Here is a 24,935-nt window from a genome sequence, read left to right on the forward strand (position 1 = left end):
TTTTTGCACAGCACACACACACATCTTGATTTGCGATATATTGCCAGGTCAAAAATTGTGAAACCAATAATCATGATATGGTCTTCAAACCAGTTTTGGACGATATATTGCCTAGCCCTAATAGTAGGTAGGAGGGAAAGTCCATCCAAAAGTCTGGAGGGTGTTGCCACTTCACTGTATCTCTTCTAACCTTGCTCATTCTTTTGGGATGTTGATGAGTATACTTAAGTGACAAGGCCCCTGTCATATAAATAAATTTGTCTGACTAGTTCGGCAGACTTCTGTCTCAGATTCGAACCCTCATTGGGCCAGAAGAACTGGAAGAGATAGGGAAAACAGCCCCAAATCTTACACCGGGCGCTTGGTACCACTCACTCTGGAATATAATGGATAAAATCATCCATAATTTGAGATTTCGACAAGGATCAGAATCCCCAGAGACTTTTCATAAGATTTGGCATTCTTTTAGGACACGTGGAGCAGAACCATCATTTCTCATCACAAACCTCGCAAATCTGGGACTAGACTTGATAATCTGATAATCGGGGGCAACTCAGAGATGGGCGGGGTATAAATAATAAGATTAAAATTACTGTTCTGTAGATAACACTTTACTTGGGCTTTGTTATTTCAAGCCACATGCAACTGTGCTCATTCTACTTGCCTATTTTATAGTTTTGTTTCTCATCTTTTAATTTCCGTCTGGTGTTATAACGCTTCTCTCTGTTTTATATACCATTGCAAAATGAAATATTAATTTTAAAAAACTTTACCAAAAAAAGCCCCAAATAATTGGAAGGGATTCAGGGCATCATCCAGACTGACCCTGCCAGACCCACAACATCAGTGATAAATATAGCTGGGATACCTCAGTCAGTAAAGTGTAATAATAATAATAATAATAATAATAATAATAATATTTATACCCTGCCCATCTGGCTGGGTTTCCCCAACCACTCTGGACGGCTTACAGCATATATAAAACATAGTAAAATAATCAAACATTAAAAACTTTCTGATACACGGCTACCTTTGGATGACTTCTAAAAGTTGTGTACAGTGGTACCTCTGAATACGAACGGGATCCGTTCCGGAGCCCCTTCGCATCCTGAAGTAAACGTAAGACGTGACTGCGCGTCTGCGGGTCGCGTTTTGCCACTTCTGCACATGTGCGTGACGTCATTTTGAGTGTCTGCGCATGTGCGAGCGGCGAAACCCGGAAGTAGCGCACTCCGTTACTTCTGGGTCGCCGTGGAGCGCAACCCGAAAATATTCATCCCAAAGCTACTTCAACCCAAGGTATGACTGTACAGTGGTACCTCGGGTTACAGACGCTTCAGGTTACAGACTCCGTTAACCCAGAAATAGTACTTCGGGTTAAGAACTTTGCTTCAGGATGAGAACAGAAATTGCACGGCGGCAGCGGGAGGCCCCATTAGCTAAAGTGGTGTCTCAGGTTAAGAACGGTTTCAGGTTAAGAACGGACCTCCAGAACAAATTAAATTCTTAACCCGAAGTACCACTGTAGTTCTTTATCTCTTTGGCATCTGAAGGGAGGGATATTCCACAGGGAGGCGCCACTACCGAGAAGGCCTTCTGCATGAAACTCTTAACCTCAGGGCTGTGGGTTCGAGGCCCATGTTGCGCAAAAGATTCCTGCCTTGCAGGGGCTTGTACTAAATGACCCCGTCCAAATCTACAACGCGATGATTAAAAAATGGAAGAAAACACACATAGATATCGACAACACGTACGTTGGCCTGGAGACTTTGCAGAGCAGAGTGTGTGCGTTTCACAGAGCGTCTCCTGGGCTCCCCCTGACACCTCGCGCAAGGTGATCTGCCGCTGCACATGGTGCGCTCTGGAGGCTGTGACGGCTGCTGAGCGAGGGAAGGCGGCCGAAGCGCTGATCCTATTATCCGCCTGCTGTCGCTGGAGAGAGCGACGGAAATTCTCCCATTGTGTTTGCGGTAATTGCTTTGCCTGCAGTCGGTGCAGCTTCAAAGGGAGCAGGCGGTCTGAACAGCCACAGGGTGCCCAAGCCGCAGGGTGAGAGGAACCGGCTGAAAATGCTAGGGCGCCAGCTGAGCACTGTTCGCTCATGGGCTGTGGTGTGGTGCTGTGCATGTAAGCAGGCTGCTCAGGCCTGGCCCAAGACGCTTTTGGCCCTCCCAGCTCCTGGTGCATCGTGGCAAGATGGTTACACCATCCATTTAAAGGTCCCCGCAAAGGATCCTGGGAACTGTAGTTTGTTAAGGGTAGCTCTGTGAGGGGTGAACTACAGTTCCCAAGATTCTTTGGGGGAAGCCTTGGCTGTTAAAAGTGGTACATATGTGCTTTAAATTGTACATACAGTGCACATGTGAGTGAGTTTGTAGTAGTTGTAATAATAATAATAATAATAATAATAATAATAATAATTTATTTAAACCATACCCATCTGGCTGGGTCTCCCCAGCCACTCTGGCTGGCTCCCAACAGAATTAAAAGCATAATAAAACATCAAACATTAAAAACTTCCCTAAACAGGGCTGCCTTCAGATGTCTTCTAAAAGTCAGATAGTTGTTTACAGTGGTACCTTGGGTTAAGAACTTAATTCGTTCTGGAGGTCCGTTCTTAACCTGAAACTGTTCTTAACCTGAAGCACCACTTTAGCTAATGGGGCCTCCCACTGTTCTGTTCTTATCCTGAAGCAAAGTTCTTAACCTGAGCTACTATTTCTGGGTTAGCGGACTCTGTAACCTGAAGCGTCTGTAACCTGAAGCGTCTGTAACCCGAGGTACCACTGTATTTACTTGACGTCTCATGGGAGGGCATTCCACAGGGCAGGTGCCACCACCGAGAAGGCCCTCTGCCTGGTTCCCTCTGTCTGGTTCACAGTGAGGCAACCGCCAGACGACCCTTGGAGCTGGACCTCAGTGTCCGGGCTGGATGATGGGGGTGGAGACGCTCCTTCAGGTCTACTGGGCCGAGGCCGTTTAGGGCTTTCAAGGTCAGCACCATATGTTGGATTTCCTTGGCTGCTACCAGGTGCTTCAGAAATATTATTTCCTTCCTCAAAAGTCTGTTTTGGCAACCCAGCCCAGCTGGCAGACTTGATGTGACATCTGACAGAGCTTATTCCGCCTCGCTGGAAATAAAAGGCCTGTAGGGGGAAGGGTTGCAGTCCAACGGTAGAGCATCTGTCTCGCATGCCACGGATTTCAGGTTCAGCTCCTGGCATCTACTGGTAGGGAATGTCAATATCTGAAAACCCCGGAGAGCCTCTGCCAGTCAGTGCAGGTTATATGGGGCAAGGTGGACCAATGATGATCTGACTTGGTATATCCCTGGATTCCTAAAGCAATTAGGCTTATCCTAGGTCGGTGGTGTGGTGTAGTGGTTAGAGTGTCAGCCTAGGACCTAGGCTGACCTTGGGTGACCTTGCGCCAGTCGCTCCTCTTCAGCCTAATATTGCTGTAAAGGACAGGATCCGGTCCCTGTTCCTGATAAGCGGCAGATTCCGAACCTTTTGAGTTATCTCTTCGCCTTGAAACCTGTAAAGAAAACCGTGCAAAGAAAATATGAAGGAGGAAGACAGAATTAAGGTTATTAGTCTGTATATTGAGCTGCCTTAAGCCTGCGTTGTTGTTGTTGTTCTGCCCGGACACTGAGGTCCACCTCAGTAAAATTATAATTATGGAATAGGTAAAGGTAAAGGGACCCCTGACCATTAGGTCCAGTCGTGGCCGAGTCTGGGGTTGTGGCGCTCATCTCGCTTTACTGTCCGAGGGAGCCGGTGTACAGCTTCCGGGTCATGTGGCCAGCATGACTAAGCTGCTTCTGGCAAACCAGAGCAGAGCACGGAAACGCCATTTACCTTCCCGTCGGAGTGGTACCTATTTATCTACTTGCACTTTGAGGTGCTTTCAAACTGCTAGGTTGGCAGGAGCAGAGACCGAGCAACGGGAGCTCACCCCGTCACAGGGATTCGAACCACCGACCTTCTGATTGGCAAGTCCTAGGCTCTGTGGTTTAACCCACAGTGCCACCCGTGTCCCTCTAATTATGGAATAGGATATCCTTATTTTTATCGGAGAAATGTTGGAGGGTCTGTAAGGGGAAGCCCTCTCTGGACTTCAATGAGATCCAAAGTGCTGCCCTGGACTTCCCCGACTTGACTAAAATATGGGGAGAGGGAGCAAGTAAGCCCCGCGCTTCATAACCGATCACATGGTGCAGTGCACATCCTCCATTTGAATGGCAATGCCAATCAATTTATTTATTATTAATGTTGCAATATATATATGCAATCTTTACATATTGATACATATACATTATATTCGTAAATACACTTTTTCACATTTCATTATGTACCAACATTGATCCATTTCTTATTCCTTGCCCTGTGTCTTCCCTCTACCCGTGCGTGACTTCCTTGTTATTATGTAACTTTATTATTGAGATTGTAATTTTGTATCTTAATAATTAAACATTCAATCTTATATATCTGCTTAGCTTAATTTAACTTTGTGAAATCAGTCTATACATATCAATAAATTCTCGTTGGAGCATCTTTTGGTCATGTATTCTTCTACACATTTCCATTCCTGTTTGAGATTTTGATTAGATAGCATTCTAACTGTTGCCGTCATTTTTGCTAATTCAATCATTTCAAAAAAATTATTTTGCCAGTCTTTCAATGTTGGTACTTCTTCTGATTTCCCCTCAAATTATTTTATTGGGGGACAAAGAGTTGGCTCTTATGGCTCCTGGGGAAGGGCTGGAGGAGGTCAGCAACAGAACACCTGCCTTGCATGTAGAAGTTTCCAGGTTCAGTCCTCAGCATCCCCAGGTAAGGATGAGAAAGTGCCCTTGGAGAGCTGATGCCAGTCAGAACGGGCAATACTGAGGTCCATGGTAGTCTGACTCTGTTCAGAAAGTGGGGGGGGGGATGAGTGTTCAGACCCCTGGGCCCTCACTTGTGGGGTGCCTCAGGGTTCTGTCCTCTCCCCCATGCTTTTCAACATCTACATGCAGCCGCTGGGAGAGATCATCAGGGGGTTTGGGCTGGGTGTCCATCAATATGCAGATGATACCCAGCTCCACCTCTCTTTCAAATCAGAACCAGTGAAGGCAGTGAAGGTCCTGTGTGAATGCCTGGAGGCAGTTGGAGGATGGATGGCGGCTAACGGATTGAGATTGAATCCTGACAAGACAGAAGTACTGTTTTTGGGGGACAGGAGGCTGGCGGGTGTGGGGGACTTCCTGGTCCTGAATGGGGAACTGTGCCCCTGAAGGACCAGGTGCGCAGCCTGGGAGTCATTTTGGACTCACAGCTGTCCATGGAGGCGCAGGTCAACTCTGTGTCTATAGAGGCACCATAAACTCCATCTGGTACGCAGGCTGAGACCCTCCCTGCCCGCAGACTGTCTTGCCAGAGTGGTGCATGCTCTGGTTATCTCTCGCTTGGACTACCTCAACGTGCTCTACGTGGGGCTACCTTTGAAGGTGACCCGGAAACTACAACTAATCCAGAATGCAGCAGCTAGACAGGTGACTGGGAGCAGCCGCTGGGATCATATAACACCGGTCTTGAAAGACCTACACTGGCTCCCAGTACGTTTCCAAGCACAATTCAAAGTGTTGGTGCTGACCTTTAAAGGCCTAAATGGCCTCGGTCCAGTATACCTGAAGGAGCGTCTCCACCTCCATTGTTCTGCCCGGACACTGAGGTCCAGCTCCGAAGGCCTTCTGGCAGTTCCCTCCCTGTGAGAAGCCAAGTTACAGGGAACCAGGCAGAGGGCCTTCTTGGTGGTGGCCCGCCCTGTGGAACGCCCTCCCATCAGATGTTGAAGAGAAAAATAACTACCAAACTTTTAGAAGACATCTGAAGGCAGCCCTGTTCAGGGAAGCTTTTAATGTTTAATAGGTTATTGTATTTTAGTGTTTTATTGGAAGCCGCCCACAGTAGCTGGGGAAACCCAGCCAGATGGGCAGGGTATAAATAATAAATTATTATTATTATTATTATTATTATTATTATTATTAGGCGGCAGCTTCCTGTGTCTTCAGGGAAGGGCTGTAACTCGGTGGTTAGAGCATCTGCTTTGCATGCAGAAGGTGCCAGATTCAATCTCTCCGTAGGGCTGGGAATCCTGGAGCTGCTGCTGCTGCTGGCCAGTGCTGGCAATGCTGAGCTAAGCGGCTACACAAAGCTTCCTGCGTTCCCCAGCTGAACTCATCATCTTTCCGTGCTACAGAGATGAATGCTGGGAGATGTTTGAAAAATAGGTGCTGGGGCTGATGCCTGGGAAGCAGCAAAAGCTTGCTTACGGTAGTAACCCTTTCCTCTCTGGATGCATGCAGGTTTTGTTAAGTTGTGGGTGAACATATCAGACGACACAGCAATTCTTCAAACAGCTCTTGCTTATTCACAGGCCAGAACAGAATAGAACTGAAGGCTTCAGCCAGCCTGCTTATATAGAGCTCCACTACAAAGAAACGGTGGGATGTGGATGGCGCTGTGGGTTAAACCACAGAGCCTAGGACTTGCCGATCAGAAGGTTGGCGGTTCGAATCCTTGTGACGGGGTGAGCTCCCCTTGCTCGGTCCCTGCTCCTGCCAACCTAGCAGTTCGAAAGCACGTCAAAGTGCAAGTAGATAAATAGGTACTGCTCCGGCGGGAAGGTAAACGGCGTTTCCGTGTGCTGCTCTGGTTCTCCAGAAGCAGCTTAGTCATGCTGGCCTCATGACCCGGAAGCTGTACGCCGGCTCCGTCGGCCAGTAAAGCGAGATGAGCACCGCAACCCCAGAGTCGGCCACGACTGGACCTAATGGTCAGGGGTCCCTTTACCTTTTTACAAAGCAACAGTAACAACTTTCTGTAACTATCCAATCACTGAACGTCACTTTCAATCCCTTATTTGCATATGTGGACCTGAGTGAAAACTATCTACAGTATCCCCCTGCTGGCCCAGGGTGAGAACTTCAGTACATAACAAGTTTAATACATAGAAGCCAACTCCTGGGGTGGAGGTCCCTTCGGCTCCCCCAATAAAATATTTGGAGGGGGCAGCTCCCCCCCCCCCAGTTAATAGGCATTGCCATTCAAATAGTGTGCGTGCGCCGTGTCTTGTGATCGATTATGTGGGGCGGGGCTTAGGCTTACCTGCCCCCCAATATTTTATTCAAGTTGCCCCCCCCCCCCGATTTAATAATAGAAGGTCCCGGGGCTGAATGTTGCTGGAAACCAAACGCTTCCCTACCTGGCTGAGACCGGAAAGCGAACGGCTCCCAAACCAAAAGGTGCCGGGGCTGAAGGCTGGGTCTCCCCGGACTCTCTGCCTGCCGTGACCCTTTCCTGGCTGAAAACGGGCCAAAATCACCTTCTCGCCGAGGAGAAAGAAAGGTCCCGGGGCTGAACTGCGTTATAGTCCCCGCTTTCCTGGCTGGCTGCGTGGCTGGGCGGGTCCGGGCGCGGAGAGCTCCGCCTCTGCTTCCTCCTTCGCCTCGCTCGTCTTCGGGCGCCCGGGTCGGAGCAGACGCGGTTCTCTCGGCCGTCCTGGAAGCCCGGTGGCTCGGAGCCGTGATGACCCAGCCCGGGGCTACTCGAGCGGGGTAGCCGAAGCGCCGCCAAGCCGGCCGGGATTAGGAGAAGCGGGAGAAGGGAGAAAGAGGGAGAAGGAGGAGGAGGGCGCACGGCTGGGGCGCCTTGGAGAGCTCGCTTTTGTTCCGCTCCTTGGCGCTGCGGCAACTCCGCCGCCGCCGCCGCCTGCCCGGAGCGCAGAGCCTCGGGGGGGAAAGAGAGAGAAGCAAGAGACGGGCCCGGCCGCTCCCCGTCCTTCCCCGGCTCTGGGTCCCGCAGGGCCGCCGCTGCGCGAGGGAGGAACACGGCAGAGTCCGGCCAAGGGTCGCTTGCGCCCGGCGCGCCTCGCCTCTCCAAAGGCACCGAGGCGCCGCCGCCGCCGCCGAGGTTACACAAGCGCGCCGAGGGAGCAGGAAGGCGCCGAGGCAGCCCCACAAGTGCCCGCCGGAGCCGGAGCGTTTCTCGACCGAGGCGAGCCAAGGTAAGCGCGGCGCCTCTCCGGGACGCCCAGGCGCGGTTGGCGCGCCCCTTCCCCAAAAATCCGGCGCGCCGGGGACTCCTCGCGCTCAGGTTCTTTGCGCGCTCGGGGAGGTGGGCTAGGTTGGGGAGGGGGTCGCTTTATGGGGTCTGTGGAATCGAGCCTCGCAATATTGGTTTTCAACCCCGGTGTTAGTGGCTTGCCCTGGAGCGCATAGGAGCGCTCCTTAACGCGCGGCTTGGATACGCGCAAGTGTGAGGTTCTTCGGGTTGCCAACTTGCCGGGGTGGTTCTGCTCCTGTGGCTTTGAGAGGAGCTCGGCCGGGGTAGCCTGCTAAGCGCTGGAGGCGGAATTGTGTCGGCGTAGCCACGGAGGCAAGGTTAAAAGTTGGCAACCCTGGGAGTGGCTGCGGATCCCATTTCAACTCCGTTCCGTCTATGCAAGTTTGCTGGGAGGTACAGCTGCCTTCAGTGGGGCTTACTCCGAAGTAAGTAGGGCATGCAAAGGAATGCATTCTCAGGTGCATTTTCTGTTAAAGAAAACAGGAGAGAGATCACCCAACTTAGATTCCTGTATCTTGTTATTCCTTGTCTTTGGGCTGTGGTGGGCTATATGCATTGTTTGTTTGTGTTTATGTGTGAATTATCCTCTCTGAGGGAGGCTGTACTGAAGATGGTGCCACCTCCCTCGAGTAAAGCGATCGACTTCTTTTCATTCCTCTAAGTCTCTTGTGCTGTGTTAGTTGCACGGGAGGTAGATGTTCATCAGGTGCAGCTCACCATCTTCCTTACCCCCGCAGCATCCCAATACCCTGACGGGGAAAACCTTTCCTAGTTGAATTTCTGCTGGGTAAAGGCATAGCAGCCGCACCATTTAAATGAAGGAACCGTGGCTCAAAGATCTCTGGCTCCTCATTGCCCAAATCTACAATGTAAGTGCTTTGGGGCTAGGACTTGTTGTCTCTGACCACATCTGTTCTGTACCTTTAAAGCACTATGCTACTGCTTTAAGCAGTCATGGCATCCCCCAAAGAATCCTGGGAAATGTAGTTTGCTGAGGCTACGGAGAGGTGTAAAGAGACCCCCTATTTCCCTCACAGAGCTATATAATTTGCAGAGGGGTTTAACCGTCAGTCCCTGCTCCCAGGGAACTCTGGGAATTGTAGCTCTTTGGGGAATAGGGGTCTTCCACCAATGCGTACCACTCTTGACAAACTACACTTCCCAGAGTGCTTTGGGGGAAGCCATGGCTGTTAAAGTGGTAAGAGGGCTTTAAATATTATGGAGCGGCTGTGGCCTCTGTTTATGCTACCGTGAAGTAGGGATGAATGGAGACTGGACTCTGTTGGTTTACAGCAGGAACAGAACTACGTTCTCCCACCCAATTTGGTGGCTGAAATGAAGAGATGTGACTAGGAGTGGATTTTGCATGTGTGTGAAAGGCCTGTGAGCTCATCTCCGCTCTGAAAGCAAATTCCTAGGGTTCAGGAGGTGCTTTGGCCACACCCTGTTCTTTCCTTCTAAATGTATGGCTGCTTCCAGGTGATCTGTGCATTGTGTGTTTATCCTGATACGTTCGCAGGGAGGTTAGACCAAGTTGCGTCAAACAAGTGTTGTTCCACCTTTTTTGCTGCATTTCCCCTTCACTTCCGTAATTGCAAAAAAAGAGAAAGAAAGTACGATCTTTTTGTGGAGGGAAGCAGGTTTGTGTGCGAGGCCTCCCAGTCGACTATAACTGCTCAACCCGACTGTCCCACTCTGTGATTGGTTCCTTGCCCGCCTCCCCCTGCCTTGAAAATAACAACAGTCTGGAAGCCCCCTAACACCTTTTGCACTTGGCTGTGCTTGGGTGGTATTTGTTTGTTGATTTATTTTTCTATTTCTGGCCTCTCTTTTGTGCTTCATCCCACAATCACCTGCCCAGGTGGGTTACATAAACTGAAACGCAATCACGAAATAATAATCAACAAATGGGAAAATGGAAACGTTGGGGTTCTAGCAAAAATTGCGAAGCAGATCTGACGAGTGTGAGATCCACTCATTCTTTTGGTAAAGGACCATGTGTCAGGGATAGGGAAGCTCAGGCCTTGTGGCCCTCAAACCGCTCTGAAGGCCACGCTCCCTCCTCAGAACTGCCTCTTCTCTCCACAGAATTTCTTGAGTGTTTTCTCCTGTCCTTGCGCTCTGAGCGTGATGCTTTTTGTTTGCCTGCATGGAGAATAGAGATGGATGCATGAGAAAATTTGCTGCTCCTCCCCCTTTTGCTTCTAGCCCTGCCCACCTGCATGTGGCCCCTGAAAGCTTGCCTAGGAAGGAAGGCGGCCCCTGGGCTGTGAAAGGTTTCCCACCCCTGTATTATACTGGGAAGTCCGTTCTGCGATTAGTTCATATGCCTCCCTCTTCTTCCTGCTCCCTTCTGCCAAAGCGTTTTGGAACTGGCTTGCCATTAAAACTGATGCTCAGCGTGTCCAGGGTTGTAGCGGAATGTGTATTTTTGAAGTTAATGTTTCCCCGACGTCTTGGACGAGCGTCTCTTGGCTCGCTCGGCTGACTTCGTTCCGTTCATGCCATAAATCTCTGCTTCACTTAATTTAGGACGGAACTATTCGTATCTCTTCTCCCCCGGCACTCCCTGGCTGAATCCGGCCAGGAGAGGTGGCCGCAATGGTCTCACCCTCTACCCAAAAGGCCACATCTGCCTATAGCATTTCCGCAGTGACCTGTGCAAATCCCTCGTGGGAATTTGCACAGAAGTCTTGAGGCAAATGTGCGATCATCCTTGCGGGGAGCTGATGTTTCCATGCCAGCGGGAATATCCCAAGCTCAAAAGAGATCTCCCTTGACATTTGTTAGTGCAATTTATTTTCCTGTTAGCTACCCTGTCAGCCTTCCCCAACTTGGTGCCCTCCAGATGTTCTATTATCTATCACGTCGATATCCCAACTTTCCCCCAAAGACCTCAGGCACGTGGTTCTCCCTCTCCCCTTTCCACCCCCTCACGACAATCCTGCGAGGTAGGTTAGGCTTAGAGGCAGATTCTGGCCCAAGGACACGCTCAAAGAGCTTTCTATGGCTGAGTGAGGATTTGAACCCTGGTCTCCCAGGTCTGAGTCGGACACTGCCCTACACTGGTGCTGTTGTTGTTTGGAACTACGACTCCCACTGTCACCCTGAACCAGCATGGCTGTGTGGTGCCAGCACTGTTTGAAGTTGTTGTTGTTGTTGTTGTTTAGTCGTTTAGTCGTGTCTGACTCTTCGTGACCCCCTGGACCAGAGCACGCCAGGCACTCCTGTCTTCCACTGCCTCCCGCAGTTTGGTCCAACTCATGCTGGTAGCTTCGAGAACACTGTCCACCATCTCATCCTCTGTCGCCCCCTTCTCCTTGTGCCCTCCATCTTTCCCAGCATCAGGGTCTTTTCCATGGAGTCTTCTCTTCTCATGAGGTGGCCAAAGTCTTGGAGCCTCAGCTTCAGGATCTGTCCTTCCAGTGAGCACTCAGTGCTGATTTCCTTCAGAATGGATCGGTTTCATCTTCTTGCAGTCCATGGGACTCTCAAGAGTCTCCTCCAGCACCAGAATTCAAAAGCATCCATTCTTCGGCGAACAGCCTTCTTTATGGTCCAGCTCTCACTTCCATACATCACTACTGGGAAAACCATGGCTTTAACTATACGGACCTTTGTTGGCAAGGTGATGTCTCTGCTTTTTAAGATGCTGTCTAGGTTTTTCATTGCTTTTCTCCCAAGAAGCAGGCGTCTTTTAATTTCGTGGCTGCTCTCACCATCTGCAGTGATCATGGAGCCCAAGAAAGCAAAATGTCTCACTGCCTCCATTTCTTCCCCTTCTATTTGCCAGGAGGTGATGGGCCCAGTGGCCATGATCTTCATTTTTTTTGATGTTGAGCTTCAGACCATATTTTGCGCTCTCCTCTTTCACCCTTATTAAGAGGTTCTTTAATTCCTCCTCCCTTTCTGCCATCAAGGTTGTGTCTTCTGCATATCTGAGGTTGTTGATATTTCTTCCGGCAATCTTAATTCCGGCTTGGGCTTCATCCAGCCCAGCCTTTTGCATGATGAATTCTGCATATAAGTTAAATAAGCAGGGAGACAATATACAGCCTTGCCGTACTCCTTTCCCAATTTTGAACCAATCAGTTGTTCCATATCCAGTTCTAACTGTAGCTTCTTGTCCCACATAGAGATTTCTCAGGAGACAGATGTTGGGGGTGTTATCTGTACGGATATCTTGGACCACCTGAGCAAGATTAATGGCACCTCATCAGCTTAGCCAGGAGGAATGGGCTGGGTCAACGCGAGCAATTTCAGAGCCTTCCTTAATGTCTAAATAAGCCCGATGGCTTGGACAAGCTGATGGCACCATGGAGGTGTTACAGCTGAAAGCGCCTTCAGATCTGAGCACTTCTCTCTCGGGGCAGTAGGGAGGGAGATGGTGGCAAAGGTGGGACCTGGTTCTGCGGGCGGTGAAGGGATGCGATTTATGCCAAAGCCCCCTCCGGAGCAGAGGAAGGCAGCTACTCCAGGCTCCAGGCCAAATAATGTTGCAAGGAATCTCTCTTTTAATGTGGCAGCCCCGGTCCCTCTGGAACTCCCTGCCACTTGATATTACGCCTGTGCTTTTATTGCCCTGGTTTCAATGCCTGCCAAAAACCTCATCGTTTGGGCAAGCCTGTTGTTGCATGCCGTTGTGTTGTGTACACCAGTTTCTTCTTTTGAACTGTCGATTTTATCTATGTTTTGAGCTCACCTTTCCCACTGGCAAAGAGGTCGTCTTTTTGCTTGCTTTAAAGAATCGGCTTGCCTCTTCAGCAACAGGACCCCTTTGCAGAGAAATTGGGCAGCTGGGCTCCAATTGCGGACGACTGTCACTGGTGTGCCCTCAACCCCTTGCGTATTTCCACTGGGGGTTTCCGAGCTCGCCTGGGAGCCGTGGAGCGAGCGAGGTGAAGCGAAGCGCTCAACTCGCCCTGGACGGGAAGAATCCTATTGACACGGTGGATACGAAGGGTAGGGAATGAAGCGCTCCCGAGCTGTCCAAAGGAAATAAAAGAAATCGGATTAATGAGCAGAGGTGGAAAATTAGGAGGGGTCTGTATGGAGCTGCAGAAAAAAAATTGTGGCAATGCCTTGCCTTCTTCTCAGGATCCCTTTTCTCATCTGCTCTAAGCCTGTCCTTAAATAACTGCAAGGTGGCGTCGCGCAGCGAGGAAGAACATTGAACTGTGAGCTTTTAAATCCTCACTTCGGCTAAGCAGAGATTTCCGCCCGCTGGGTGGCCTTCGGTAACTGCTCTCTTTCAGCCTTTTGACCCCTGTTCATCCATCAGATGGGTGTGAAACTGGACTACCTGATACAGGCATTTAAAAGGTGGCGGAGGACTTGGGAAATGGCTTTGAGCTGCCTACAAATGGGCTTCCCTGCAGGGGAGGGTTTGGGATACAGTGCTAGAAACTCGGATATATATAAGCTTATTGTCAAATGGCACCTTAATCCTAGGTTACGGAAGCCACAACAGAATGTCTAGGCGCTATATATATATTTTTACAATGAAATTTATCTCCCTCCTTTTAAAAGTATATCTTTATTGATTTAAAATTAATACATTTATGGGAAAACAGACAAACAAACAAATAATGGAGAAGTCAAACAAACAACCACAATATAATTTTAATTTCTTTCTTTATAAGTTTTATAATTGATTTCAGTATCGGGAGTATAAATGATGCTAGTTAGACTGATTTGTTGTTTCCTACAATGAAATTTATTATTGTTATTATTATTATTAGTTTCATTTCTATACTGCTTTGCATTTTAAAGAATACCGAAAACAATTGTGACACATAAAAACAGATCAAATCAAGCAATCCTGAATAAAACAAGTTCAAGCTTCCAGGAAAATATTTCAGATCCTTCTCTGAGTGGCCTTTTGCTTTCCCCATGTTTACCTACTTAATTTATAGGGCTGCACCATAGCAGGACTCTGGGAAGCCTGTGTGGTGTAGTGGTTAGAGTGTCGGACTAGGACCTTGGAGATCTGGGTTCAAATCCCAACACTGCCATGAAGTTCACTGGGCGACCTTGGAATCAGTCACTGCACCTACCTCACAGGGATTAACTGAGGAGGGGGGATGTACCCCTTGGAGAAAAAGCTTTGATATAAATGCAATCAATAATCTCTTCTTCTGACCTGCTTAAGAAAGCTGGAGGAGCCAGCCAGGTGGAGCTGTCAGTTGCCAACCTGGCAACCCAGAGGTCTCGACGTGGTCGCAATTGGACCCACGCCAGTCGCAAAATGCGCCTAGCGCCTGGCTAATTTCTAACACTGTTGGAGAACCCATGATCAGTGTTAGAATTTAGCCAGGTATCAGGTGTGTTTTGCTACTGGCGTGGGTTCAGTTGTGACCACGTCAAGATCTTTGGGTTGGTGACAGAGGAAAGCAACATGTCACTTAGGGAAGGACCTGAAATCTTTTCCTTGAAGCTTGAATTTGTTTTATTTGATGTTTTAATGGGTTGTAAACCACTTTGAGATTTTTCTTTCTTTCTTAGAAAGCAGTAAAGAAATAGAAAGCAGTATAGAAATAATAATACAGTCATACCTCGGGTTACAGATGCTTCAGGTTGTGTTTTTTCGGGTTACGGACCGCCGAAACCTGGAAGTACCGGAACGGGTTACTTCCAGGTTTCGGCGGTCGTGCATGCGCAGAAGCGCCAAATCGCAACCCGCTCGTGCGCAGACGCGCCACTGCGGGTTGTGAACACCTCAGGTTGCGAACGTGCGTCCCGCACAGGTCACGTTTGCAACCTGAGCATCCACTGTAATAATAATAATAATAATATACAAAACAACCTGACTACAAAAAAGTGCCTAGACATTCCATTGTGGCAAATGCAGCTGACTGCTTATATGATGACCCTGGACTGCAATTGCTGTCATCTTTGACTGCTGGCGAAGGCTCAGCTCGTGACCAAGCGAAGATTTTGGCAGCTTTGACGCAGAGTGTTCACTGTGGAACAGCTCTGTGTTTGAACATAAGAAAAGCCTGCCGGATCAGGCGAAAGGCCTGTCTAGTCCAGCATCCTGTTCTCTCACAGGGGCCACAAGATGCCTTGTGGGAAACGCCCAGGCAAGGACCTGAGGTGCAGCGGCACTTTCCCAACCTGCAGTACTCATTGGCTGGCGTTTGAGGCCTAGCGCTATGGCACTCGGATGTAGGACGCACCCTTATCCTCCACGAATTTCTCCAATCTGCTTCTAAAGCCATCTGAGTTGGTCATCAGTACACCTTGTGGCGGTGAGTTCCGCAGGTTCACTACACGCTGTGTGCAGACTTACTCCGATGTGCGGGTCCTGAACCTTCCAGTGTTCAGCTTTGTTGCATGTCCCCAAGGGGCATAAAAAAGTTTTCTTCACAACACACCGTACATAATTTTTATACTGTACACCTTTCCCCGGTCTCCTCTCAACTCTGCATTTCTCTCAACTAAAAAGTCCCAGTGGCTGCAACAGACAGGGCAGTCACTTCATCCCTTTGATTATTTCAGTTGCCTTTCTCTGAACTTTCCCCAACCCTACAGTATCCTTCTCCTTTTGTGTTCAGACCCAGAAACCTCCCCACTAAATAAATTCACACTTGACTCAAATTTTTGGTTTGGTTTTTGGCAGAATTTAGGCCACAACTTTATTGATTACAGAAAGTGACTGGTTGCATAGGCTCTGGTTCAACTAGCTCCCTGCCATGCAGGTAGTGCTGACCCAGGGCACCAGCATAGGTCAGCCAAGGGTGAACACCTGGGTAAGCGGGAAGCTGGGAACAGGCTTTCTCTGCCACACAAATGTCCCCTGGACTCAGGCATGGGCACAACCCCCTCTCAGGGCTTGACCAAACCATTGAGTCCCTGGATTCCTTTCATGGAATCCCCTTCACATAGGGATGGCGAGAGCGTTCTCCCATCCCTATCACCCGAACCAGAGCCTATCCGTAACCTTACAAATTGTGACGATTTGCTACGCGGCAGGCGAAACCCAAATGGCCACAGCCCATCAGCCAAGTGAGGAAGATTCCTGCCGTGCCCCTGTCCCAACGACACACGACGGCATAGCAAGGTCAAGCGCAAAGCCCTAAAAGTAGGGAGAGGTGGGCGGCTGGGTCCCGTGCATGGGCATAAATAGGTCCCTCAAACCTTTTGGACTGGGTCCCATTGGCCAGATTGAACCCAGGTTTGAGGGACCTACCAATTGGGTGTTGTGGCTGACCAATTATACCCACCCACAACACAGGGAGTCGGTTGTCCAGGTCTCACCGCAACACGTGCCCTCTTTAAGGGAGGACCCGATTTGGCATTCTGCTCAAAGCAACATTCCTCCATGTTTTCCCCATTGAGCTTTTGCACCTCCCCCCCCTTTTTTTGGGAAAATCTGACTTTTCCTTTTTTTTTTTTTTAGCACAATGGAACAGATGCTCCATTTCCCTGGGTGTAAATTTCCTAAGCCCACAGCTGTTCGTGTATGAGCATAAGTGGGATATGTGTCTTGCATCCCAATAAACCCTGATTGATGGGACCTAGCAGGCAAATCTAGAGGGAAATGGGTTCAGGGACAGGTACCAAATATACGATGCAAGAGGGGAGGGCGTATTCTTACCCCACCAACCCACAACTGAGCACCTGAACAGCAATTAATTCCCCCTCTCTACTTAAATAGGCTTTTTAGCATATTTATACACCCATACCAGGTGTTTTGCATGAAACTGTTAACAGTCTAATGTAATGGATCTAGGAGCATATTTTTAAAATGCATTGTTAAGCAGAAATATGTTGTTGCAGTGTTTGGGACTTTTTAATGCAGTCTGGTGCAACCTGCCGCAGAGCAACTTCACGTAACCAGTGTGGTGTAGTGGTTAGAAGAATATCGGTCTGGGATCTGGGAGACACGGGTTCGAATCACCACTCGGCCATGAAGCTCACTGGGTGACCGTGTCCGAGGCAGTCTCTCTCATCCTAATCTTCCATCTCTTTTAAATCAGAATCAGTGAAGGTCCTGTCTGGAGGCGGTTGGAGGATGGATGGCAGCTAACGGATTGAGGTTGAATCCTGACAAGACAGATGTACAGTTTTGGGGGGACAGGAGGCGGGTGGGTGTGGGGGACTCCCTGCTCCTGAATGGGGTAACTGTGCCCCTGAAGGACCAGGTGCACAGCCTGGGAGTCATTCTGGACTCACAGCTATCCATGGAGGCGCAGGTCAATTCTGTGTCCAGGGCAGCTGTCTACCAGCTCCTGGTACACAGGATGAGACCCCACCTGCCTGCGGACTGTCTCGCCAGAGTGGTGCATGCTCTAGTTATCTCCTGCCTGGACTTCAATGTGCTCTACGTGGGGCTACCTTTGAAAGTGACCCGGAAACTGCAATTAATCCAGAATGCGGCAGCTAGACTGGTGACTGGGAGCAGCCGCCGAGACCACATAACACTGGTCCTGAAAGACCTACATTGGCTCCCAGTATGTTTCCGAGCCCAATTCAAAGTGTTGGTGCTGACCTTGAAAGCCCTAAATGGCCTCAGTCCAGTAGACCCGAAGGAGTGTCTCCACCCCCATCATTTGGCCCGGACACTGAGGTCCAGCTCCGAGGGCCTTCTGGCAGTTCCCTCGCTGTGAGAAGTGAGGTTACAGGGAACCAGGCAGAGGGCCTTCTCGGTAGTGGCGCCTGCTCTGTGGAACGCCCTCCCAGCAGATGTCAAAGCAATAAACAACTATCTTACTCTTAAAAGACAACTGAAGGTGGCCCTGTTTAGGGAAGTTTTTAATGTCTGGTGATGTATTGTTTTTAATATTCAGTTGGAAGCCGCCCAGAGTGGCTGGGGAAACCCAGCCAGATGGGCTTGGTATAAATAATAAATTATTATTATTATATAAGGTTGTTGTGGGGACAAGAATAAATGTACGGCCACCTTGAGCACCTTGGAGGCAGTGTTAGAAACTCAGATATTTAACCTAGGCCCCAAATAGCTCCTTAAAACCAAGGTTACAGTCGCCAAAATGGAATGTCTTGTTGCCATTTTTTGGGAGGCAAGACGCTCTAGAGTCTTTGTTTTTCAAATGACGGACTGACTGTGACTGATTCTCAGTTGAACATCTGGCTAGTTCGGATGGCAACCTGGAGCTAGCTTAAGAGCTTTGAGAACCTAAAGAAGAAAAATCACTTGATCCAAACAGTCCACTTTTTGTTTCGCCTTTCCTGACCTCTTTTGCCAAATGGCGACTGTTCCTAATCAGGCTGCACAGAAAAAGTTCCAGAAATTCATTCCGATTGTGCAGATAAAATACAACCGATAGAATGGTACAGGATGGGGTGTTCGTGTGTGAAAACAGTCCGGATCCAGTGATTCCCGGATGGAGAGATCAGACGTGATCCTGGCCCCTGGGCATCAATCACTTGGTCACAGGTGGCCGATAGCCAGGTGCAATATGCGCCTGGCGCCTGGCTAATTTTGAACACTGCTTGGAGGAGAGGTGAGATCTGAACACAATAGATAAATGAAAGTCAGCTCTTCAAATTTGTACGTTTCCCAGCTGTACCAAACTCCATTCATCTTGTCTGTTCTTTGCTACAGCAGGAATTCTGGTCTCTGACCAGATGGCAAACTGGGATCTTTCCACGCCTGAAATCTTTGCCCTCTCCAGATTTGAAGCACTTCCTATTTTTAGAGGCAGCAGGGCTTAATCTGTCTGCAGCGGCTTCCACAAATCCTGTCTTGTTTGCCTGCTTTTGGACAGGAGGGAAAGGAACCAGCATGGCAAAGAAGGAGGGCTTTTGTCTTTTGCAGCAAGCAAGAGTCAGAGATGTTCTGTTTCTGCACGTTACATCTGCCGTCTTAAGCAGGCTGACTTGTTTTTCTGTAAGATCCTATTCCTTTACGCCATGCAGAAGGGAGGATGCTTTTGGAATTTTAAAAGCAATCATTAAAAAAAAAAAATAAGTGGGGGTTTATGAATTAAAATAAAAACCTCTTAATGAAAATCCTGTCCTTTCAGATTAAGCTCCAAGTGAGTTGCGGTCAGACGAACCTGTTTGTCTGTGCGCTGAGTTTTTGTAGAAGGAAGGGAAAGGGAAGTCACGGAATGTATAGATTGGCTTCAGATTCCCAGGAACTTTCACATCCGGTTTGAGAATGTGTCAGTTTGAAAGCAAGCTTCTTGTATAGGGTGGGGGAAATTTCTCTCACCAGGTGGTTTCCTCATCTCAAAAAGGATATTGTAGAGCAGGGGACAGAAAGGTTTAGCTTTGTAAAAAAAACCCCAGAAGCCTTTTTATTAGGTATTTTAGGTCAAGACATACCAAAAGAAATGAGGACCTTATTTATGTATGCCACTACAGCAGCAAGAATGTTGGTTGCACATAACTGGAAGACTGGAGAAATACCAACTAAAGAACAATGGCAAGAGTCTCCTCCAGCACCATAATTCAAAAGCATCAATTCTTCAGCGATCAGCCTTCTTTATGATGCTTTTGAATTATGGTGCTGGAGGAGACTCTTGAGAGTCCCATGGACTGCAAGAAGATCAAACCTCTCCATTCTGAAGGGAATCAGCCCTGAGTGCTCACTGGAAGGACAGATCCTGAAGCCGAGGCTCAAATACTTTGGCCACCTCATGAGAAGAGAAGACTCCTTGGAAAAGACCCTGATGTTGGGAAAGATGGAGGGCACAAGGAGTATTTTCTGTATTTTCTTTATATTTACGCATTTGTCATGTTTACGTTCTATGTGTACTTAATCCTATGGACTAATACTATTCAAAAATTAATTCATGTACATCCTTCAATTGTTGTAATATGTTTGTCCAATATTCTTAAATCCAAAATGAATGATTTTTGATAAACATTGTGAGGTCTATTTCAGTCCCGTGAGTGTCTTTATTTGTGTATACAGTGGATGCTTGGGTTGCGAACGTGATCCGTGCGGGAGGCACATTCGCAACCCGCACTGTTTGCAACCCGCAGTGCCGCGTCTGCGCACACGTGGGTCGCGATTTGGCACTTCTGCGCATGCGCAAAGCGCGATTTAGTGGTCCTGCACATGCGCGAGCGCTGAAACCTGGAAGCAATCCATTCCGGTACTTCCGGGTTTTGGCGCGTCCATAACCTGAAAACGCGTAACCCGAAGCGTCTGTAACCTGAGGTATGACTGTAGTTCTTTTTTATGTATGTTGTAAACTTCATCCAATCTCTTTGGAATGCTTCGTCGCCCTGTTCTCTGATTTTTCCAGTCAATTTTGCTGTTTCTGCATACTCCATGAGTTTCCGCTGTCATTCTTCAACTGTGGATATTTCATGTTGCTTCCATTTCTGTGAGAGTAGTATTCTCGCCACGGTATTAGCATAAAGGAACAGTTTCTGGTCACTCTTTGTTATATCATCTCCAACCACACCTGGCAAGAATGCCTCTGGGTTTCAAAAATGTCTTTTTCTCTGCAAACACAGCTTTGATCAGAGTTCTCTTTGTGCAAAGAGTGATAAGGAACCTTTTTCATTCCGAGGGCCGCATTCATTAACTCCCGGGGGCCACAGGGCAGTGTTGGGTGGAGCCGGGGGGGGGGGGAGAAATGCGTGAAGCTATGGGTTTAGGCTTGTTTTTGTTATTATTATTAATTATGATGATGATTAATTTTGCATACCGCCGGATACCCACAGGTCTCAGGGCTGTTCGCAGCATAAAATCACAATATGAAAAAACAAAATCCATCATAAAGACAAAAGCAAGAACAACTCAGTAATCCTCCTCTCCCCAAAACAGTTTACGCTTGCCATATTTCAAAAGGTGAAAATCTGGACACAAAAGTTGTTGAGTTTTTTTTTTGAATAGAGCTATCAGCAATTTCCACCCGGACACACCCTATTTAAACGGGCTACAGATCTACGATTCTATGATCTCAACTCTAGCTAGCTCTTGCGACAGTGCACTTGTTCTAATATGCAAGAAGGAGAATCGCACGCAGTGGAAATGGAAATGGTCTTTAACTATGGACTAAGGCAGAGGTTTTTCAATTGTATTCGCTGACCCGGCACCCAGAAATCTCCACATGGTCACAATTGGACCCGCTCTGGAAGCAAAACATGCCTGGTGTTATGTACTGAGTTGAATAGGATCCAAAAGGCAGCAGTCTGATTGGTCCTAGAACAATAGGATTCAGAATGCAGCAGTCTGATTGGCCCAAAGGAGCCACCCAATCCAGCTCCAGGTGGAAGTGAATCCGCAACCTGATTGGCCTACAGGAGTATCCCGGAATGAGCCAATCACATGGGGCCCATTGTGTAAATAATGTATATAAGGCAGACATTCTGGGGGAGCTTCCATTCCTCCTCACCACTATGAGCTGAATAAAGAGCATGAAATCCACTCTCAACTCCGAGTATATTTCACCTGGTGATTGAATTTTGAACACCGCATGAGGGTGGCTTCCAATTCCTAGTTTCGAAGTGGGAATGTAGAGGTCAAGAACAGGAGACAGAACGTAGGTGGGTTTTAAAGAAATTAACCCTCTGCCTTTTTATTACCATCTGATCTGTGCTGCATCTCTGTAGCTGGGCATACATTTTGCATGTGAGGAAAGCCCTGGATCTGGTCTCCCTCCCCCCACAAATCTCTGGGGAGAAGAGATCAGGCAGCCCGTCTGGCAGAGGTGAACAGCAGCAGCCGCAGCAGGTGTACAATGCCCCAGTGAGCGTATCCGAAGCCAGATTTCGGTCGAGGAGGCCATTACGGGTGACTGCATCGCCACGGGCATGCCAAGTGCTTGCGGGCAAAACATCAGGCCACCCAGAGGCCTTGCCAGCTGGAGAACCTGAGGACCTTGTCAAACCAGTGAGAAAATGATGTGCTTCGTAGGGAGAGGCGTAGCGGACTTTTTTTTTTGCAAATGCATTACTCAGTCGTCTCAATTTGTTAGTCACCTAGGCTGATCTGCAGGAACCGCCTGGCCTTCGTATTGAGGCTTCCTGTCAGAGCAGTGATGCCCAACCTGAACGGCCCTTCTGGGAGTTGCTGTCCTAAACATCTGGAGGGCACGAGGTTGGAGAAAGCTGCTCTGGCTTTAATAATAATAATAATATTTATTTATACCCCGCCCTCCCCAGCCAAGACCGGGCTCATGGTGGCTAACACCAAATATAATAATAGTAATAATAATAATAATAATTTTATTATTTATACCCCGCCCATCTGGCTGGGCTTCCCCAGCCACTCTGGGTGGCTTTCAACAGAATATTAAAATAGAAGAGTTTGGATTTGATATCCCGCCTTTCACTCCCTTTTAAGGAGTCTCAAAGCGGCTAACATTCTCCTTTCCCTTCCTCCCCCACAACAAACACTCTGTGAGGTGAGTGAGGCTGAGAGACTTCAGAGAAGTGTGACTGGCCCAAGGTCACCCAGCAGCTGCAGGTGGAGGAGCGGAGACGCGAACCCGGTTCCCCAGATTACGAGACTACCGCTCTTAACCACTACACCACACTGGCTCTCAATAGTCTATTAAACATTAAAAGCTTCCCTAAACAGGACTGCCTTCAGATGTCTTCTAAAAGTCTGGTAGTTGTTGTTCTCTTTGACATCTGCTGGGAGAGCGTTCCACAGGGCGGGTGCCACTACCAAGAAGGCCCTCTGCCTGGTTCCCTGTAACTTGGCTTCTCACAGGGAGGGAACCGCCAGAAGGCCCTTGGAGCTGGACCTCAGTGGTCTCGGCAGCCGCTCCCAGTCACCAGTCTGGCTGCCGCGTTCTGGATTAGTTGTAGTTTCCAGGTCACCTTCAAAGGTAGCCCCACATAGAGCGCATTGCAGTAGTCCAAGCGGGAGATAACCAGAGCATGCACCACTCTGGCAAGACAGTCCGCAGGCAGATAGGGTCTCAGCCTGCGTACCAGATGGAGCTGGTACACAGCTGCCCTGGACACAGAATTGACCTGCGCCTCCATGGACAGCTGTGAGTCCAAAATGACTCCCAGGCTGCGCACCTGGTCCTTCAGGGGCACAGGACCAGGGAATCCTCCACACCTGCCCGCCTCCTGTCCCCCCAAAACTGTACTTCTGTCTTGTCAGGATTCAATCTCAATCTGTTAGCCGCCATCCATCCTCCAACCGCCTCCAGACACTCAGTCTAATCAAAACAATTGATTAGAATACAGCTTAAAAAATAAAATTAAAATACAACATTAAAACATTAAAGGAGAGTCTTTGGGAACATAGGAAGCTGCGTTGCTCAGGTCAGAGTGCTTGCTTGTCCGTCAAAGCCTATATTGTCTACTCTGACTGGCAACCGCTTTCCAAGACCTGAGCTTCCCCCCTTCCCTTGCTGCCAGATCCTAACTAGAAATGTCAGCGATCCTCCCTGTGCTATATCCCATCCATCACTGCCTAAGAGGGAGGTGTTACCAAGAAAAGGGTAGGAGCAGATTTTGCAATGTTGGCAAAGACGTTTTCAAGACGTTGGCCGGGCAGATCCTGCGCAGCAGAGCTCTGAACCTTTTGTGCACGTTCAGACCGCGCCAACTCTTTGCTCTTTCCTTGCGTGGTTTGCTAGTGTGTCGAGATTTAGGAAACTGCCTTTTTATGAGTCGGCTATCTAGCGCAATGTTGCCCACACTGGCTGGCAGCAGCTCCCCAGGGTTAGAGGCAGGGGACAGTCCCACTCCTGTTAGCAGATGCCAAGGAATTTGTTGGATTCTAGATTGCTTTATTGGATATTTTAATGTGTTGTAGTAGACCGCTTTGAATCCCCCCCCTCTTTAAAATATAAAACTGTATTGAAATTAAATGAGTACAGTGGTACCTCGGGTTACATACGCTTCAGGTTACATACGCTTCAGGTTACATACGCTTCAGGTTACAGACTACGCTAACCCAGAAATAGTACCTTGGGTTAAGAACTTTGCTTCAGGATGAGATCTGAAATCCTGCGGCAGTGGTGCGGCAGCAGCGGGAGGCCCCATTAGCTAAAGTGGTGCTTCAGGTTAAGAACAGTTTCAGGTTAAGAACGGAACTCCAGAACAAATTAAGTTCTTAACCCAAGGTACCACTGTAATAATAATCTACCACTGAACTACAACCAGCTAGATTGGTGACTGGGAGCGGCTGCCGAGACCACATAACACCGGTCTTGAAAGACCTACATTGGCTCCCAGTACGTTTCCGAGCACAATTCAAAGTGTTGGTGCTGACCTTGAAAGCCCTAAACGGCCTCAAAGGCCCAGTAGACCTGAAGGAGCATCTCCACCCCCATTGTTCAGCCCAGACACTGAGGTCCAGCGCCGAGGGCCTTCTGGTGGTTCTCTCCCCGCGAGAAGCGAGGTTACAGGGAACGAGGCAGAGGGCCTTCTCGGTAGTGGCACGCCCCCTGTGGAACACCCTCCCACCAGATGTCAAGGAAATAAACAACCATCTGACTTTTAGAAGACATCTGAAGGCAGCCCTATTTAGGGAAGTTTTTAATGACTGATGTTTTAATGTATTTTTAATCTTTTGTTGGAAGCTGCCCAGAGTGGCTGGGGAAGCCCAGCCGGATGGGCGGGGTAGAAATAATAAATTATTATTATATTATTATAATATTATTATTCTCCCACATCCCCCGAGACCAGAACATTTCACCAAGGATATATAATATCTCCTTCTTTCTTTCTTAGTTGCTTATTCTTAAATCAACTCCAAGTACACTTTGCAAAATGTAGCATATTGAAGTAGAGCAATACCAAAACTACAGCTGAGTCACATCATAAAGGTAAAGGTACCCCTGCCCGTACGGGCCAGTCGTGTCCGACTCTAGGGTTGCGCGCCCATCTCACTTAAGAGGCCGAGGGCCAGCGCTGTCCGGAGACACTTCCGGGTCA

The 24,935-nt window shown here is 48.6% G+C and overlaps 1 protein-coding gene across 1 annotated transcript in view; it reads left to right on the forward strand.

Annotated features, from left to right (window-relative positions):
- The first annotated feature begins 7,253 nt into the window (after positions 1-7,253).
- GDPD5 (glycerophosphodiester phosphodiesterase domain containing 5) overlaps positions 7,254-24,935 on the forward strand; it is a 175,339-nt gene continuing 157,657 nt past the window's right edge. The window contains exon 1 of the mRNA XM_081002151.1: positions 7,254-8,049. The gene's annotated coding sequence lies outside the window, so the exon portion shown is untranslated. The remainder of the gene's footprint in view (positions 8,050-24,935) is intronic.

This window comes from Podarcis pityusensis, assembly GCF_964106645.2.
Source record: "Podarcis pityusensis genome assembly, chromosome: 4".
NCBI classification, from domain to species: domain Eukaryota; kingdom Metazoa; phylum Chordata; class Lepidosauria; order Squamata; family Lacertidae; genus Podarcis; species Podarcis pityusensis.